Source organism: Zootermopsis nevadensis, unplaced genomic scaffold (genome assembly GCF_977971745.1).
Source record: "Zootermopsis nevadensis isolate Lab colony 2312 unplaced genomic scaffold, Znev_1.0 Znev_ptg000001l, whole genome shotgun sequence".
NCBI lineage: Eukaryota > Metazoa > Arthropoda > Insecta > Blattodea > Termopsidae > Zootermopsis > Zootermopsis nevadensis.
In genome coordinates, this window is record NW_028259133.1 from 2,276,022 (window position 1) to 2,293,194 (window position 17,173).

Here is a 17,173-nt window from a genome sequence, read left to right on the forward strand (position 1 = left end):
CAAAATTTAAGTGGGATCACTCAGGTGCCTACACGCTCTCTTTCGAAAGAATGCAGAATAAAAATATCACACAAATATGGACACCTTACTAAGGATTATAACCTAAACTCGGAACGAAGGAACAGGAAAGTATTATAAGACTAAGTACAAGACAATTATTTATTTTAATCCGTCTGATCACAATATTTAAAATTTCTTATAATTAAGATAATAAAATATCATTCATGTTCCATATCGATTGATCGATTTACATTTCGGAACATTTACACAACATGTTTCGGTTTTTATAAAACCATCATCAGGTGTAAAATATATCTAAGAACTTAAAACTCAATTATGATTTCTGTAGTTTTAAGTTCTTAGATATATTTTACACCTGATGATGGTTTTATAAAAACCGAAACATGTTGTGTAAATGTTCCGAAATGTAAATCGATCAATCGATATGGAACATGAATGATATTTTATTATCTTAATTATAAGAAATTTTAAATATTGTGATCAGACGGATTAAAATAAATAACTGTTATAATATTCACAATATGACGCAATTACACTATCTTATAAGTACAAGACACAAATCATTTCTACTAGCAAGTCTCTTCATCTGCAATGCACGAGAAAAGAATGCAAACTCTCAAACACTGTCCAATCAGACTAATTCTGCTTTCTTCAATGCAGGACTTAATAAAATGTAAGAAGCATAGTGAGCTGTGTGCTTTCTGATGGAACATTCTTTGAATCGAGGACTTCAGTGTCCGGGTCACGACCACGAACTTAAGTCGTGCTATTTTCTGCAAATCAATTTTAAAACTGTTGGAAGTTTACACTCGCGATACGCCAAATACGTCAAATATCATTCAGTTCCACAGAAACTTCTATGAAGAGACGAGATGGAGGATCGTGGTTCATCCACGCTGAGGCCAGGTGACCATCCACCTCACCAAGCGCCGAGGTTAAGAATGCGAGGTGCCTTCACCTAGAAAACAGAACTCCGGGCAAACCTGCCTTTCGGGTTATCATGAAACGAATATCATGTGGGCGTAGCAAAGTACTGTCCACAAACAGTCTTATTAACTGTAAAACAGTATTCGAAAAGTCAACATATCTCGAATTACAACACAGTATGGCCACAGCTTAGCAGCCCTGGAGACCACAAAGAATCGATGCAGTTTAAAAAGTATGAAGTAAACTGAACGCACCGAATACAAAGAGAATTAATTTACTTACCAAGAAACATACATTTAAGCTTATTTTATCATGAAATTAAAAGCAAACAGGATTCTACTCTTCGTGTGCACAATTATCTACAACGGTTTAATATTAAAGAAATATTTACCGACTCCCCTCAGACATTCATATTTTTATATCTGATTCATTAACGTTATCATTTTCAGAAGATCAAGGCTTCGCACCATCAGATGGTACTCTAGAACAGTGGTTTTCAACCTGGGGTACGCGTACCCCCGGGAGTACGCGAAGACATCTTAGGGGGTACGTAATATTTTAAAAAAAATATTATTTTATAATAAATACTAAATAATCAGTAATGTAATTTATTTAAATTATTTTAGAAATACATTATATGCTATGTATAACTTGAATTATACACCAACAACTTTGGGGGTACAAAGTTGTAGAGAAATTATATCTGGGGGTACGCGAAGACATCTTAGGGGGTACGTAATATTTAAAAAAAATATTATTTTATAATAAATACTAAATAATCAGTAATGTAATTTATTTAAATTATTTTAGATGTAGATTATATACTATGTATAACTTGAATTATACGTCAACAACTTTGGGGGTACAAAGTTGAAGAGAAATTATATCTGGGGGTACGCGAAGACATCTTAGGGGGTACGTGAAATTTAAAAAAAAAAAATATTTTAGGATAAACATTGAATAATCAGTAATGTAATTTATTTAATTTATTTTAGATGTAGATTATATACTAGGTAGAACTTTAATTATACACCAACAACTTTGGGGGTACAAAGTTGAAGAGAAATTATATCTGGGGGTACGCGAAGACATCTTAGGGGGTACGTGAAATTTAAAAAAAATATTATTTTATGATAAACACTGAATAATCAGTAATGTAATTTATTTAATTTATTTTAGATGTAGATTATATACTATGTATAACTTGAATTATACACAAACAACTTTGGTGGTACAAAGTTGAAGAGAAATTATATCTGGGGGTACGCGAAGACATCTTAGGGGGTACGTGAAATTTAAAAAAACATATTATTTTATGATAAACATTGAATAATCAGTAATGTAATTTATTTAATTTATTTTAGAAGTAGATTATATACTATGTATAACTTCACATCACTTACACAGCGCCACGGAATTAGATGTGAACGCAACATTAGAACTGTAGTGGCCGACAGCGAGCTTACTGGCTACTAACAGAACTTATTCATACAGAAGTGGCTCTGGGGCGCCTCAAACAATTACAAGTCGCATTTCCGATTTACTGACGACCACACAACAACGAGGTAAAAGGGTGGGATTTCACGCTAAAAGAACTTGTACATATCAAAGAACGAAAAGCTCATGTTAACATTTCTAAACATTTAGAAATTAAGAGAACATTCTCGTATTTCCAGACAAAGTTTCTCATCAAAAGTTCATTTACTGTGGAGACAGAGCACTCAAATACATTACGTCAGAGAACAGCGTCGTTCCGAATCGACCAGAACCACTGATACAGTGAGGATAACTAACGACTGTGCCGCTAGGACTACACAGCGCGGCAAGCGATGTCACGATCGCGCAGAGGTGAACTGCCATTTCCGCGTCGTCAACACAGCCGGAAAATATAATCACCCTGTATAAAAATTACATGATAACTGATAACTAATCACCTGAAGACGGGAGTAGGGCCAACGACCGAAACGCCGCGAATATTAAACAGACAATGGACTACGTATAAAATAATATCAATGTAAAACGAATCAGTCTTTAGTAGACCTGCTGGAATAACGTATAAATTAAATACGAAACAACAAACAATCACTGACGTAGAATAATAAAAAACGATGAAACGTCTGATTTACGTTGTAATTAGAACATTGTCGGTAAACGTTTACCACACCACAAGGCGCAACAACCCAGAAAGAAGACAGCCATCTTCAGACTCGCCGCCGTGGAACCTCAAATCCAACAACATCGTAATTTCATTACGCTGCGGTGTTTAAAAATCCAAGCGAAAATGTTTATTTTGGTTATATCTTAATTGCATCATGCTTGTGTTTCAATACAATACTTTTATTTTCCGTCGTTTACACAAGCTTGTGTAAACGACGGAAAATAAAAGTATTGTATTGAAACACAAGCATGATGCAATTAAGATATAAGTTGTACAATTGTCAAATAAATTGCATATATCAATTATTAAATTTAAAACGTAAGGTAAAAAAAAAAAAAATAAGCTTGTGTAAACGACGGAAAATAAAAGTATTTATTTTGGTGTTAAAAAGGTAATGATGCTTCGGGGGTCCATAAGAGGCGGGGATTTCTGAACAAGCTGAGTAACTCAAAACCTCTGGTCCGTGGAGGAAGGTCTGTTGTATACTTTCGACAAGAAGAATATATTTCTGCTTGCAGGCTATAATACTACGGTCGAAAGTCGAATTCACTGTTTACGTCCTCCAAAATATCTACGTATTCTTTAGAGGTTTTTCTTCTGCACTTTGCAGTCAACGTAAGGAATTTTATTTCTCTAACTAGGAGCCTTGTTGGGGCCGTCGTTGTCCAGTTTCATGACCGCGCACGAGAGGTGGAAAATTAATGCGATATAAAATCCAATCCCTGACTTTCCATAGCTTTTATTCAAACACTTTATTACGCGCGCAATTATGACATTTTGGCACTTATTAAAAGGTAGATTATGGTCGGATGGCCACGGTGGTCCAGCGGTTAGAACGCTGGCCTTGTAATCCTGGGGTCTCGGGTTCGATTCCCGGCGGTGCCTGAATTTATAACTTGTGTTGGGCAAGGCCGTGGTCTAGGCAACGCGGAGTTTTCCTCCGTGGCATCCCAACAATTACTCCATTCACACACAGAAGAAGGCAATGGCAAACCACTTCTGGATCATCTGCCAAGAACGTATATGAACAGGTCCCAGTCCGAGAAAAGGATGGAAGGATCCTGTTCATATGGACCTGTCGTCAGACAGAACACTAATAATAATAATAATAATAATAATAATAATAGATTATGGTCCCCTGAGGCAGGTTATGATATGACATCGCAACGAGAAGCATCTCTAGCCAAATATTAAATTCTTCGAATTACGTTTCACGTTTTCTCAAAACAAAAATCTTGAGAATCTCCCATTTCCGCCTCGGTTTCATCCGGAATGACCACGGGATTTTCAATTTCTTCAACTTCGTATAGTCGGGATTGACAGCCCGAACACGGGATGACGGCTAAGCCATGACAGTCTGAGGGTGACGTAGCCTGCAGATGACAGCATCGATATATTTGCCTACTCACAGTTATCGCAAAAGGTCGATGTCAATGTTCCTGCCTTCCACGCGTTGCTGTTAAGTCCAGCAGACACGATCTGAAAGATATTCGACTCCACGCCATGCCCCATCCCCGCCGTCTGTTCCTTGTGTCTTAACAGCTGTTAATTTCTCCCTCGTTTAATCTCCAGGAACTCATAAGAGGAATATGCAGTTCAGAGTGCAAAGAGTTCCCGAATGAGTCCTTTGTTTTTATCGCTGAACTTACCTTAATTTATTACAGGCATCAATTCCGTGCCGACATTAGACACAAAGACAAAGCTACACACGTGACAAACTCCCGATGGCAGTCAGTTCAAGAATTATACACGACGTGAGACCCCAGAGTCACACTTCCTAACAAAATTTTGTAGCTTAAGTGCGTCATGTTTGTGTTGAAACCAAATATATATTTATTATCTCAGTCTATACACAAACGTATTTAAAATGTTGTTGTTAAAATTTATATAACACTATAACATCTGTAGTATAAAATATTACAATAAGTTATATTATGTTATATTATGGCGCTTTTATCGTAGTATGATGTTACATTTATTATGGCGCTTATTATTAATTGTACGACATGTTTCGATGTTTATGACATCATCTTCAGGCTTTATATCGTCATTTTTATTTTTATCATTTTAAAACTATTATATATTTCGATGCAATGTTTAGTTTTAAAATGATAAAAATGACGATATAAAGCCTGAAGATGATGTCATAAACATCGAAACATGTCGTACAATTAATAATAAGCGCCATAATAAATGTAACATCATACTACGATAAAAGCGCCATAATATAACATAATATAACTTATTGTAATATTTTATACTACAGATGTTATAGTGTTATATAAATTTTAACAACAACAACATTTTAAATACGTTTGTGTATAGACTGTGATAATAAATATATATTCCTAACAAAAGTTTAAGCTTCAAATACGCGACAAATAGCTATTTAGGAAATGTACCGGTGTTTTTATATTTAAATTAAATACAATATAAATGTTTCAATAAAACTGATTTTTAAATTAACCTGCAGGAAAGTTAAGACACGTGAAACAGATCTTAAGTTTAAGCTTTTACTCAGCACAATCCGACAGCAGTTTAGTCGTACGTCATTTCGGAGATTCCCGACATGATCGGGACCTTCCCGTTTTGCGTTCAGTTCATCCTGTCCTTCTGACCTGTTGTAAACATGCGTTGATACAAGCATGAATTGCAAAAAAAAAATACAAGCAATCAATATCATATAGAACCAAGAACATCTGGCACTCCAGCAAACTGGCAGCTCCACCGAACAACATCCATAAAACCGAAATGATTATGACGTTATGATGTCGTTTATTTTTCCCCATATCGGTGATCGTATGAAACAGAAAAACTGTTAACTGATAATAAATAATGTAATAAAAATACAGGAGCGACACTTTCTGAGATATTCACGTGTCTTATGCGGCGCTGAGGTCAAACCGACAGCTGGTTAAAACACATACAAGATTCAGATAAAAAAACATCCAAATCAACGTCTATCATAAACGATTCACGCAGAAATATGTTATCATTAAGGCTGAATTTACGTCGGTCCGTGCGCTCTAGAGCCATAGCACCTGGGAACATGGCAACCCGCATGACCTGGAGTCACTGTTTGGAACAGAAATCGAGACTACTATTGGAACACATCTGTTGCTCGGTTCTAATTATCGCAAAATGACTTCGACACCCTTGTCGTGTTTCTTATTCCTTTCGTGCTCATAATGTTGTGTGAAGACCTTTAGAATTTAGTGTCCTCCATAGAGTATTTCCAATTCTGTTAGATAGGACACGGTGTCATATCGAATTGTCCTACACTCTGGTGAAGAAACGTGAATGTAAAATTCTTCTGTGTTATTTTCTAGACCAAACACCGTAATAGCATCTAATAGTCTGTGTTTATCTTTATGGCATGTATGTGTCGTCGGCACACACCAGAAGCCGCTGTGTTCGCCCTGTGAAACAAAATCTGGCGCTTAAAATTTCTGAATCAAGCGTACAATTACGTCATAAGTCCAATCGCTCTAAATTTCCTTGTAGTATTTGTTAGTACGTGGCTTTCCTATACCTTGCACTGATTACGACTACTTATGACAGATGTCTATTGAGCAAATATATCATAAATACGACCTCATAATTTGAGAAAAACATAAAAATTAATTAAAATATATAATATAATTCAGGTCTATACACAAACTTTATTTACAGATGTTAAATTTTAAATTTTAACATCTGTAAATAAAGTTTGTGTATAGACCTGAATTATATTATATATTTTAATTATAAAACACAAACATGACGCATTTAAACTTTAAATATAAAAATTAATATTTATTACTTTTCCTAGACGTGTGCCTAGGTTCTACGGGAAAAAAAGTTAAGAATATATTTCCTTCGGACATCCAAACGTTGATACAATTCTCTTTCGTTACATTCCTAGGCGTCCATTGAAAATTATTAGCGACTCCTAGGCTCCCCGTCACACACGAACAGTTTGGCTACCCCTGATCCAAGCGATAAAACTTTATGAATGTCTGAAAAGTCCTTCTGTCCGTCGCATGACATTTCGTAAAACTCTGTTTGAACTGCACGTCATTCAAGACCAGTAAATGCTGATATTTCTTTTTTTTAAATTCTGTCATCGATGTGCGAATTTGCGGTGTGGGACTAATACTGCTAGCTCCAACATTCGACACTTCTATTGTACAGTGTTACAAAATTGAAAATATTTTAGTTACGTCATCAGAAACGTGAAATGTGCGTATATACGAGACGTCACGAATCACTGCGTCTGCTATCAAAGTGTTACAGAATTATATTTTTTTAACCTAAGATGGCGTAGTTCTTTCGAACCTAAATTTAACTACGTCAATATAGATCATTCGTTTTCCTCGATGGGCTGAGCACGTAGCTAGAATATTGGAGGCAAAACCTCTTGGATGATCGTATTATTTGCGGTAATCGGCGAACTTTATCTGCCTCTGGAACGAACCAATGACGGAATTTGGTAACAGAGTCGTCAAACCTTAATCTTGAAACAAAGTAAGTTAGTTCTCGAATGTAATACAGCATCCTGTAGACAGTAAGAAGAATACGAAATGAAATAAAAACAGAGGACAGTCTGATTAGAACCTTGTGATTCCAATCTGTGCATTTATATAAAATGTATCCATGAAAGCGATGGGATGACATACAGAATGGACCACAGACATCCATGCCTTGACTGAGATTCCAAAATGTCGATACGGGAAGTGAACTTTTCAGTCACCCTGCAAATGGCAAGTCAGTACGTCGTAACACTGCAGAACAAGGAACGTTACTTCGAGCAACAGGCAGTTTAAAATCACTTCGAATTTACTTTGGAAGCATTAATGTCGCTCACTCCTTAAGCTAAATCCGTGCCCACCACTAGCAGAACCCGAGGACACAACATCGCGAATATTAAAGGCCGCCACTGGACACAATCCAGGGTCAGTCTCGTCCACTTTTCATCTTCCTTACGATCTGGGTTAATGTTATCTTCCCATTGAGTTCTCGGCCTGTCTAGTTGATACAGTAGGCCCATAGCAGTCTCTTATTTCATTAAACTACCAATACCAGACGACTTTTAGAAGACAGAAAGTTCCTCCATATAAAATGTACTAACTGCTCACTCACTGATTAGGTTCAAACATTTTCCTCTGCACTCTGGACCCCGTCTCAAGATAAAAAAAACTGTCAAAATTATTATATTCTGTTCTAGAATCTTCAGAGTTTTGGAGAAGAGACGAAATTATAGCAGTATATAGTATTAATTTAATATTCATCATACCTCACATTTATAAGATATTGTAGGTGCGTCATATTGTGATTTATTTAAATAGTATTAAAAATATATTAAAATTGGCCGTCAATCACAATATAAGATAATTAAAAGATTAAAATATAATTTTTCGTTCCGTATCGAGTACTCGATTTACATATGGAACATTTACGACATGTTTCGGCTATCATAGAGCCGTCATCAGGTGTTATGTTGTCATTGTCCACCATCTCAGCAAAATAAAATTAAAAAATTTGAGCACGTACGTTTGCTTTTTAGCTCGAGAACTGATGTAACAGTCTGCTCCCACCTTGACAATCTTCTTTCTAGCAAATAAGAATATAATTTATAAAGGTCAAAACTACCAAAAAATGTAATGGGTTTGAATCCCGGTGAAGATGACTTCTGTAGTTCGGAAACTAAGCGTGACAAATGAATGTCGCCAAGAGGAAATGTTTGTTTCGGCAAGGAGATCGCAGTGATAAACATCAAAATCCCGAAAACTGCCCCCGGGTTCGAATACCCGTTAAGATGTTGTCTGCATCATGTAAACTAATGACGGTAGAAGAACGTGCTCAGGGCGATAAGACTCCGGGAACAAAGGTCACAACCCGGAAAACTGTGACCGGATCGAATTATGGTGAAGAAGGTTTTCTGTGTACTGAAAACTAATAGCGGTATGACAAAACGTAATTCTGGTACCAAAATATTATTTTCGGGTACGAAATTACATCCCAAAATTGTGTTATGGAACAAGACTTCGAGTCAAAATGTAAGGAAGAATATCAAAGCCATAATTTTTAGATACCAGGCAATAGGAGAACTTGTATTTAAATGTTTTCAGATTCCCGTTAAACTAAGTTTTGCAATGATAATCAACAGAGCTCAAGGCCAGTCCTTGAAGGCAGTGAACACTGATTTCAGAGACGAATGATTTCACGTAAGTGACTTTCTCAGACGTTGGTTCTGCAGAAGACGCCCACAGGGGGGAAAATACAGTTTATAATAAGTTGTATTGGACTTTCATCACAAATATTTACAACATGTCTCTCCCTAGAAAAAAAACCCAGGTATTTTACACTTGCATTCTCAAGAATAATTAATGTAAATATTTTTATGTTAAGCAAGTCCTTAAAAATAAATTCTAATTGTAACATTCTCTCCTGCTTTCAAAGATTATAACATTTAAATTGACGAATAAAACTCCCGCGTATATACTTAAATATTTCCTTTTCTCTGGTGCTGTATACAAAACGTAAAGAGAATAATATTTATATGTGACTAACAACAGAGAGTATTCACAGTATGACAGATGCTTATATTTCTTATCATCGTATTTCACCCGAAAGTTTATCTTAGATCTGATTATATCCCTAACAGTATCATAAGTAAGTGATATTATTAGATAAGAATATTGTCATATTTCTTCTAAACAAAAAAAGTTTATAAATCCCATTCTGACAGACGGAAATATCGTCTGATGGTGAGATTATTGTTATAATTTCTCAATAATGTTTTCAAGGGAAAAATAAACTTCCATTCCATCATGGAAATTGTTGGTATTCGCGTGTCCACAAGGCAGACAAGACAATTCTATACTTCCTGCGTCAACAGTGCATTAAGACAGAGTCCTTCAGTTCGTCGCGCCATTGATACAAATCACATTTTGTAGATTCTCCGATATTTTTCGCAAAAACATCGTCTCCTTTCAGAAAACGTCTTCGACATAAGAAAGCGTCTAGTTTTGTCTTAGCTTGTTTTAATGTTTCCTATTATCTGTATTTATTTTAACTGCTTATATCGAGTCCGTAATTGGCCCCCATCACGTTAAAATAAGGAACTGGATTGAAAAAAAGATAATTATCCACGCCCCGGGGATTCAAACACCGAACAGACCACTGCCAGTGCTTACTCCAACAAATTGCGCACTGAACGTGCACAACACGCAATCAAGATTAATGACATCATTACATAAAATAGTATAAATGCTGTGTGACCAACGGAGAAGCTGATATGGACACCGACCTTAAGAGACATCGCATTGCTCAACAGCCATCTTGGGATATTTAGGCTGACATAATTTATGATCCGGTTCATAAACCGGGCCCCAAGCTGTCTGTACTGCCGAGGAATTTGTTCTCATTCCAGATTCAATTGAGAAATCTCGACTCGAGGCTCAGTATAACACGCAGTTCCACTTTGAACTCTGGCCCTCTTTAAGTACAAGTACCCTGGTAGAAGGACATTGTGTCATATAATAAAAATCACTACAATTACAACCACAAACTCGTAAATCCCGCATGGAATTTCATGTCTACGTTAGAAGAGTAGAATATGGAGGTTCCATATTTGTTTCATAGTTATCGTTCTGAAACAATTAAACGCTAATTGAATAAAATTTTTCGATATTATCCATCGTCTAGTAAAATATAAAACTTAAAACGACGTTTCGGAGATGGGACTCTATCTCCGTCTTCAGGTTCCTACACAGTTGGGCCCACTAGATAGAGCTAATCCCTATCTCCGGACCTAGGAAGACCTAGGAGATAGAGTCCCATCTCCGAAACGTCGTTTTACGTTTTATATTTACTAGACGATGGATAATATCCAAAAAATTTTATTCAATTGACTCTTCACCATCGTCAAGAAGTTTTAGATTTAACTAAACGCTACTAAAGCAAGACATTTGTGAATATTACATTAATTAAAGCCAATTTAAAATATGTCAATAAAATGAAAAATGTAGGTCATGGACTGGCGTATAGACAGTCGCAAGATCAAATCCTGCTCGAACGAGAATATCTTACTGTTTGTTGCTATAAACATATTGAAAAACTTGTTCTAAGAAGTAGTAACAGCAGAATTTTGGGGGGAATACCATCAATACAGATTCGATTATACGCCTAATTTACATTTGTTTCGCAACGTCACCATGTTTGTAATTTTTAAAATAAAATGTCACATTCCTAATTCCAATAGTCAATTTATTTTCGTTGTCAAACAAAGATTAATTTTCGCTTGGCCGCCCATGTATTTTTAAATTCTACAAATAAATTACATTAACAAACGCTTTCTTTACGTTTGTAAGACACAACACCAAACACTATTCCAGGATCCTGTATTAAGGCAGGGACAGAGTGTGTACTCCAACCTCATAAATGCGAGCGTCTGCCCTGTTCTTAATCACCAATAGGAAATTAAAATGTAAGATTGGAGTGGCCTTTAATTGCATTCAGTACGCACCGAATTCAATATAACACGCAATTGGTTCAACAGTTAAATAGGAGTACACACCCATACACTGATATCTCATAAACCTACTTTTCCTTCATAAAGATATTAAGCTATAAAGACTCTAGAAATCTTCCATCACTCGCTGATAAAGCGGTATGCGGATACTGTCACAAAACTAATTATTATAAATATATTACATATTACTAATTAACCAACCAGATGGCTTACGGAACCCGAAGGTTCATCACCGAATTAACCAAAGCCCTCCACCGGACCCTGTCCTGGGCCAACAAAATCCAGTCTCCTTCAACTCCTATCTCCCATAGATCCCGCCTGAGATTATCCTCCCATCTACGTCTAGGTCTCCCCAGCTGTCTCTTCCCTTCAGGCTTCCCAACCAATACCCGGTGCACAACTCTTGTCCCATCCATGCGCGCTACATGCCCAGCCCATCTCATTCTTCTCGACTTAATCACCCTGACAATACTGGGGGAGGAGTACAGATTTTTAAGTTCGAAGCAAAATTACGTTCTATTTTTGGATTATAAACTTGAAACACCTAAATAAAGTATAAACTTCTGGCAGTATAAATAGAATGAGACAGGTAAAATGGAAAAGCGAAGGTTAGAACAAAAAACATTGATAAAATACAATAGGGAAGGGCAGAGAAAGACATGTGAAAGAGAGATCACAAGACGTGGAAGATATCGAAGAACAGTTAAGACAAACATGGACAAGAAAAAGTCGCGAGAAACAGAAGATAAAAGGAAAATCACAAATAGAAAAAAGATTTAATGACGAAGAAACTAACACAAAAAACCACTGATGTTCATTTGAGTATCACGATTTTACTTAAGACTTAAAATCTTTATTTTCATATTGATTTTGTGAGAATTCTCTCGCTAGCTTAACCGTACAATAAAAGGAGAGATGCCTCCAGGCCTACGAGTATTAAAGCTTGAATACACTCGGGGTTAAAAATTTCATTTGGAAATTCTGGTTACTGTTATGTAGAAAGCACGGTCTGTCTTTCTAATGAAAAACTGATGGAGCTGTCAATTAAAACGAATAATATTCGTCTATGGATAACCACGTAGATATTACTTAGTGTAACACAGTGAATATACTTACGGACATAAAGCTTTTGACTTGACAAAAAAAATACCGAGGCCTTTGGAGTGGAGCGGGGACCTGCGAGACGTCGGTAAACTTCTACCAGACTACACGACGCTACAACCCAGAAGACAGCCATCTTCATACTCGTGAAAACCTCAACTCCTACTACACCTTGCACGGTCTTGCAGGCTGATAAGTGTACTACAAGATCAAGGAATCTAAAACCCTCTGCAGGAATGAGAGCCTTGTGTTGGAAGTGGATTGTCCACTCACAGGTCACATATTTACCGGGGGTTAGATCCGTTTTCACAGGGAAGGTTACAATGATTTCCGTATTTATGAAAACAAATAACTCATTAATTCATTTCGCAATTAACACAAATGAATACCACCAAAGCTCACAAAGCCTATTTATACTGCCAGAAGTTTATACTTTATTTAGGTGTTTCAAGTTTATAATCCAAAAATGGAACGTAATTTTGCTTCGAGCTTAAAAATCTGTACTGCTCCCCCAGTATTGTCAGGGTGATTAAGTCGAGAAGAATGAGATGGGCTGGACATGTAGCGCGCATGGATGGGACAAGAGGTGAGCACCGGGTATTGGTTGGGAACCCTGAGGGGAATAGACCGCTGGAGAGACCTAGACGTAGATGGGAGGATAATCTCAGGCGGGATCTATGGGAGATAGGAGTTGAAGGAGACTGGATTTTGTTGGCCCAGGACAGGGACCGGTGGAGGGCTTTGGTTAATTCGGTGATGAACCTTCGAGTTCGGTAAGCCATCTGGTTGGTTGGGTCCACTATTTGGGAAGCCTGAGGGGAAGAGACCTCTGGAGAGACCTAGACGTAGATGGGAGGATTATCTCAGGCGGGATCTATGGGAGATAGGAGTTGAAGGAGACTGGATTTTGTTGGCCCAGGACAGGGACCGGTGGAGGGCTTTGGTTAATTCGGTGATAAACCTTCGGGTTCCGTAAGCCATCTGGTTGGTTGGGTCCACTATTTTGGAAGCCTGAGGGGAAGAGACCTCTGGAGAGACCTAGACGTAGATGGGAGGATTATCTCAGGCGGGATCTATGGGAGATAGGAGTTGAAGGAGACTGGATTTTGTTGGCCCAGGACAGGGTCCGGTTTATTCTGAGGCCGTTCTGAAACTAATTTATACCCCACGTCAGAACGCAAAAGTGTTCAGGAAACATTTGCCATCAAGACTACTGACATCACAAGAAATGTTTTCCTTTAAAGGCTGGTCTAGATACAGGATGAAGATAAATGTCTTCTGGGTTGTAGCGTCCTGTAGTCCCTGAAACGTCGGCAAACTTTCAGCAGACTACATGGCGCTACAACCCAGGAGACATCCAGCCATCTTCGTACAAGGATCACTTTTAACGCGTACTCGATAAGTCCCTGCCAATCCTAACGAAACAATCGCTTCCCTTGACTACTTGTGTACATAAAAGTTAAAAATGTTTACATATATGTGTAAAATGTACTGTCCATAAAATTCGCAACACGTATCAATTTTACAGAGCTCTAAATCAAAACAGAGATGTTTCCGGGATAATGTGCAGTTGCATTTTTCTTGTTCGTCACGTAATATATTCTGACATTTATGAAAGGGAACACAGAATAATTCTGTATACAGTAAAACATGTACGAAGATCTATGAATAAATAAATGGATTAAGAAAGAAATTTAGCAGCCATGACAGAAGAGACGGAAGGTAGTAATGTCACTGTTGATCCAAATTATGTTAAGGTCATGACAATACGCAGATGGTAAATTTTTCAGTAATTTAAACAAAATCACGTCATATACCTTAATAACCCCATCTTCAATGTCCTTCAGACGCTTGACCCCAATCCCAACAACCACCTTTCACCTACTTTCTCTATAAGTGATCAGTATTGATCCAGTTCTCCTCGAATACGTTAGTACCTCTGAATACCTTCAAGACATATCTACGCTCTTCCTAGGTATGTTCATTTTTACATTTTACATTCCATTTTTATTTATTTTTACCTTATTACATTTTGTCTTCTATACTCGTTCTTTCAAATTCAGTAATAATTAAAAATATTTAAATTATTTACGTTACAGGCCAATGTTAAACCACTATCACTTCAAAATATACCCTCACTCCAATGAATTTGGAAGTAAACATCATCAGAAGTTACACAACAACAGTAATTAAGTTTTAGTTTATAAGATTATAATTTTTAACTTTTAACTTTACACCTGAAGATGGTTCAATGTAACCGAAACATGTAGTAAAAAGATGTACCAAATATGTAAATGATATTTTAATATCTTATGTATAAATTTTATTTATATACAATTGTGATTAGACGGGAAAAAAACACGAATAATTACGTCAAACAGTTAGTTGATCTAAGTATAAGGAACGGAGAATGAGAAAGGAGTTCAGAGAGTATTAAAAAATATAAAAAAAGACTCTAGATCTGCGAAAGAATATCGCGTGCAGCTGCTACAAATGAATCAATGAAGGGAGTCAGATCAGATCGTGTGTGTCACACCCATTTATGCTAATAAACAAACGACTGTCAAATCGTAGTTAAGCGAAACAAAGGACGACAGAAATTAAATGAAGCTTAGACACTAATAAAAATCACTTTTTATGTGTAGTTATTTCCATGATAAGGGCAGTGTACTGGAGCCAAGCAGGCTGCAACCGAGAGACAGAGACCGCGAACAGAAACATATATAAGAGGTTGACAGAAGGCATCGCCTCATTACAGACGAAACAACAGCGAAGCAGGAAGGGATTAAAACCTCAGTGTTGTGATAACTTAAACGCGCTAAAATATCTTTTCATTGCCGTCAGTTACAGCGGACAAAGAAAACTGTTCACGACAGAACAAATATCTAAAAAAAAAAAAAAGTATTTCACGTTCCTCAAAACGAGTACGAGAAGAAAAACGCGATTGGCCGAGGTAAGTAAAAAACAAAAATTAACACAACTTGGGAAATTTTATGCCGATAAGTACGCATTTTATCTAAGGTTTCGGAAATTTCATTCTGCCACGTTCTCGATACTCTGTTATTGCAGATACAAATAATCACGTTCGTCTCGTGTCTTTTGTCGTCTTGTGATGATCTACTGTTACTGAAATGAGACTTTTTAACCCATACCGAATATATCTATTCAGGAATAAAGCAATATAATACACTTCCTTTGTTTACAGACCTAAAACGACAGGAATATGTATATTTTTACAAAACGATGTTTTTTTTTGGTTTGGAAATAACAATTAACAACTCCATGTAACGGAGACTTCCTTCAGAAGATCAGCTAAAGACATTCCTCGTCTTTTATGGAACCGTGGTCATAAGATCTCGTAACTGACAGACGAAACCAATCCACACCTTACAACCATTTTAATATTATTCTCCCATCTAAGCTCAGGTCAACAAAAATACATTACATCTGTATTTTTTCTTCAATATCATTTTACGCTGAATCCTTATGACAGACCCCAAGTGCTAGAAATGTTACCATATTGTTTATGGACGCATGTTTCCGTGTCATTTCTCACAAAAGATGTGAAAATGTTACAAATAAATATTACAGGCTTTCAAGACGTCTATATTTAATAAATATTTTATAGGCCACACAAAGTTTCCTTGCTGTAAGCAGCTTTTGAGAAAATTTATAATATTCCAAATGAAATTCATGAAGGCCTCAATAGGCCTTCATGAATTTCATTTACGAACCAAAATCAAATTATCGCAACTTCCGACGCACAACACCAGAACCAACTTTAACTGAAACCCGTAAAATAGTTTTTAAGCAAAGACAGTGGACATGAAACCGAAGTACACAACGCAAGTTGCAGGAAGTGACGAAATAGGTTTCCTTTAAAGAAAGTCGAAACTCCATCACACACGTTCGAACGATAAAAAAACAAAAACATTCAGACTGAATCGGGCAGGTATAAGCTTCGAACTCAGGACAACTTCGGAAGTTCCTCTACCCTATCACGTGGAGCTCAGCATACACTCACACATTATTCAGTAAGCTTCACGCTGCAGCCCTCTTTAAAGCCAGGAACAGAAACGATAGTGGTCCTCAAAACAGTTGAAGACGACGGCCTTGTGGGATGAGACGCCGAGCAGCGTCGTAGACACTAGAACGACGCCGTCAGTCACTTTCCACGAGACTGAGAGGTGGAACATCCTAAAATACAGTCGTCCTCATACCGGCGCCAAGAACCTCAAAGCAATTTCTCACATGAAGAAGATAAAGTAGGTTTCATTTCATATTGTAGCAAAATAATATTTTTTTTAATATGGCTGAAGAAATATTCATTTTAATGAGTTCTGACTATGGCATATTACAGTCTGGATTAATTTTTTTTTTTTTGGATTTTGTCCATCGTCTGATATGTAATACCACCCTTCAAATCTTTCTATCTGAATGAACAGTGTAAC

At 36.8% G+C, this 17,173-nt stretch overlaps 2 protein-coding genes across 9 annotated transcripts in view; one reads left to right on the top strand and one right to left on the bottom strand.

Annotated features, from left to right (window-relative positions):
- The window catches only part of DNAlig3 (DNA ligase 3), a 281,323-nt gene that overhangs the window by 173,575 nt on the left and 90,575 nt on the right, over nt 1-17,173 (bottom strand). The gene's annotated exons all lie outside the window — the stretch shown is intronic.
- The window catches only part of CNMa (CNMamide), an 87,406-nt gene continuing 85,578 nt past the window's right edge, over nt 15,346-17,173 (top strand). Inside the window, exon 1 of one of the 2 annotated variants that reach the window (XM_022076141.2) lies at nt 15,346-15,675. The gene's annotated coding sequence lies outside the window, so the exon portion shown is untranslated. The remainder of the gene's footprint in view (nt 15,676-17,173) is intronic. The other variant, XM_022076143.2, reaches the window with a different exon arrangement.